Source organism: Rhagoletis zephyria, unplaced genomic scaffold (genome assembly GCF_001687245.7).
Source record: "Rhagoletis zephyria isolate East Lansing unplaced genomic scaffold, Rhagoletis_zephyria_1.1 Rzeph_scaffold_06199, whole genome shotgun sequence".
NCBI lineage: Eukaryota > Metazoa > Arthropoda > Insecta > Diptera > Tephritidae > Rhagoletis > Rhagoletis zephyria.
The window spans coordinates 282-4412 of record NW_016163282.1 but is presented as its reverse complement, the minus strand read 5'-3'; positions in this window follow the sequence as shown (position 1 = coordinate 4412).

Below are 4131 nucleotides of genomic sequence, written 5' to 3'. Positions count from 1 at the left end.
GTCCAATGACCGATTGCCTTCGAAAGTCACCTGGTTCATTTAAATTAACTCCTGAGGCAGTTGAAGCATTTGGTAAACTTAAAGTACCACTCTGTTCAGCGCCTGTCCTGGCACAACCCGATTTTAGTAAAGAATTCGTGATTCATTGTGATGCATCCAAAATAGGGGTAGGAGGCGTGTTATTCCAGCTCGATGAGGAAGGGGCAGAGCATCCCATAGCTTTCGTATCGAAGAAGCATAATAATGCTCAGCGGAATTATACGGTCACCGAGCTGGAGTTCCTCGCCGCAATAGTTAGCGTCAAGCGTTTCAGACCATATATTGAAGGATTGCCTTTTCGAATAATTACTGACCATTCAAGTCTCAAGTGGCTAATGCCACAAAAAGACTTGAGCGACAGGCTGGCAAGATGGTCGCTTCTATTGCAACGATACAACTTTAGGATGGAGCATTGCAAAGGTTCTTTAAATGTTGTGCCGGACACCCTTTCGCGTTTTGACGTGGACGAACTCTCTACTACCCCACCTCTAGAAATTGACTTGGCATCACCAGAATTCGACGGCGTAGAGTACTCGACTTGAAAACAATCACGAAGGGCTGCCCGATCTACGCATAGTCGACAATAGAGTTTACAAAAGAGTGATGTTTCGAAGAGGTGTGGAATAGGAAGAAGATTCGCTCTGGCGTTTGTGGTTACCGGAAGGGCTGACGGAGCTCGCAATCAAATGTTCACACGATTCCAATGCTAGTTACCATGGAGGTTGGCAGAAGACTTTAGAGCGTGTTCGGCAAAAATATTTTTGGCCGCAAATGGCAAAGCTGTGAAACCCACAAACCAAGTGTCCAGACCACCTATGGGCAATGCCTTCGTATCCGAAAGGCCATTCCAGCGTATTTATTGCGATTTCTTAGGACTCTAACCAGGTTCAAAGCGAAGAAACCAGTTTTTGTTTATAGTGCTAGACCATTTTTCCAAATACGTATTTTTGAAGGCGATGCAAAACGCGACGTCGGAAAACGTAATTAGCTTCTTTAGTACAGAGATTTTTCCAGCTTTCGGGGTCCCTCAATTCGTCCATAGTGATAAAGGGAAGCAATTAATTTCGAAGGAGATGCATCAGGTTTTTGAAAACTATGGGGTTGTTCACATTAAGACGTGGTTGTACTCACCGCAGGCTAACGCCTCTGAACGAGTGAACAGAGAGATTGTTTTGAAAGTAAGGATATTCCTGAAGGACAAACAAGATCACATGGACTGGGACAGACCTATACCCGAAATTCTGTCAGTTTTAAGAAGCGATTACCATTTGTCGATTCAGAGCTCGCCTTACTACGCGTTATTCGAACAAAATATGATATAACCTCCTGGAGAAACTGGGTAGCCTAAGACAAGACGTAGTCCCGATTACAAGCAGAGCTGACAAGTTAGCAAACATTCGCGAACACATACGAAAGAACCTTGAGCTAGCGCAAGACAGAGCAGCGAACACGTACAAGAAACGTACGCGGGCTGTGAATTACCGGGAAGGACAAGAAGTATTCCGGAAAAATTTCGCTCTTAGCAATTTTAAGCAAGGCATAAATGCTAAATTCTTGCCTAAATATATCAAGTGTCGTGTTCTTCGAAAGGTAGGAAATGCTTTGTACGATTTAGAGGACTTGAATGGCAAACCGATCGGTAGGTTCCATGCATCTGACATCCGGCCGTGACAATGTCGTCCGTCAAGAAGAGCGATCCGAAAGTAAAGTAGTTTTTTCCAATATTAATAATCACATTTTTCCCAATTTTTTTTATATATACACGTTTTCGCAAATATTAAACTTAGCGATAGGGTAAAACCTTGACCGCCCGCAGACTGCCCGGGGTCCAACTTTGCATGGCTTTGCCTCGAAGCTAAGTCATGTAGGGCTGTAACTCGCTTCTGTAACTCTTCCCTACCGATAATTTCTCTGCTGGTAGAGAATATACGTCATTATCTACTACTCATTAGACAGAGGACAAGGCGGGGAGTTCATATATGAATTCGCCCAGGTAGAGAATCGGAACAGAAACGAGTTACTGGACTAGCGGAGGGGCCGTACTGTGAAGACCGACTAAGTTCGGCAATTGGGGGGAGGCTAACTCGATAACTCTAGCCAACGAATGTGAATAGAGTATCTTTTTTTCTCTCGCTGTCCTTTTCACTGGACGCTTTGGCGGTCGGGGACAAACCGCCCAGTATCCTCCTCGAGCATCTATATTCATAGGACGTTCACGCGCGCTCCCACCGGGAGTCGTGAACTGCCTGACAATCCGCACTCCCATTAGGATTGTCTTTTAGGAGTTTTGACGAGTTCTCCTTATCAAAATGTCTAATGCCTTTCGGAGTTTTGACGAGTTCTCCTTATCAAAATGGCTAATGCCTTTCGGAGTTTTGACGAGTTCTCCTTTAAGAAAATGTCCCTTGGGCCGCAAAGCTATAATGAATAGGAAACAAAATAAATTTATACACGTTTTCCCAGCCGCCGGACGGCTATAAACTCGTGGCCAAGTGTCCTTTTCAGGACAGCCTGCCCTGTGTTTTTCTTAGCGGTGTTGAACTAGTGGGGGGCAGGGTGTAAAGACCGACTAAGTTCGGCACTTTGGGGGGTAGGCTTCTCTGGCCTAAAACAATAGAGAACCACCGCAACACCGGACTTGAAATTTTCCCAGAGTTCACTCGGCATAACTCTGACTTAAGCAATTCACAAGGAACGCTACTTCAACCCACACTTAGTTACGCAACCGGGATTGAGTTTCCGAGTCAAATATGCTAGGAAAACTCTGAACTAACCTTTAATTTTTTTTCTTGCTTTTTTTCTTTTTCCTTTCACTACCTGAATTACGAAAACCACCAGATTGAATCTTTTAAAACATTAAATTCATTGTTTTACGAATACAAGAATGATAGGAGCCGAACCAGTATTAACCAGATCAGTAGGGTTATTGTTCCAGAGACCAGCTACACAATAACGAGTCCACCCAGCATTACAAGCGAATACTGACGCGGAATATAGTAAATGCGTTGACCTCGGTATTTTCGTAACATCAAACTTAACTTATTAGACTACCAATACTGAGTCGGATGAACCCTAACCGCCACCTGACGTAACTACGGGGTTGTAATTCCTTGCCCGGCTAAACACTTTTTTTGAGACTCTATATCTCTGGGGTGAGTCGTGCCCCACGTTCTTGTGATTTTACCACCTAACTCTTTTGCGGACGCCTTGTGAAGACAGTTAACCCTTTTTCCTGTTCGCTTCTGTGACGTGTCGTGAAGTGAAGCAGGTTTGTTATGGGTTACTGTTCGCCGCACAAAATATAAATACTTTATTCTTCGGCGTATAGCGCACCCGGTAGCGTGCCATAAATTTCACCATCTGATAATTTTTCTAGAGCGTATGGCAACACCAAAACTGCATGGAATGTCTGCCACTTTGCGATAGCTGTGTTCTCTCCGGACGGGTGTCGCTAATTGTCACTAGCTCCTCAGGTCTGTTCGCCTACTTTTTTTTGGTTAATAAAAGTTTACCAGCGGAGGCTAGTGATAGTTGGTGACAGCTGTCTGTAACTGTGTCTTCACAGGATGGAATTTATAACTTGACACATCTGTTGGAATGTGGGGGCACAATACATATCAGGGCTTATATCTTGGCATCTATTGCGATAACTTGGTAATTTGACAGCTATGTTTCCCTTTGTACTAAAACATTCTGGCGGAAACATTATCGATATTCCGATATAGTATTTGGGCAACCGGTAACTTTTATCCATGGTGGGACGGTGGGGGAAATTTGCTACGGTGTACAAATAAATAATATCTGGCTGTGCCAAACGAAAAGAAAAAATTTTGACAGTTGGGGGAAAAAAAACCCACACAAACGCTTGTGCAGAAGTCCTACACCATATATAGTTGCTGAAATTGTTAAATTTACATCTATTTTTATAACTTACAAGTGACGTACGTTCTTTTGTTTTATCCATTCCATTTTGATTTTCATTTTTTATTACCGCCAACAATATTCTGCCTTATCGTGAGTTTCGCCCAAAATGGTTCATCCGCCCATAGTAAATACATGGAAACCAAAAGTTGAAAAGTGAACCGGTTCGGA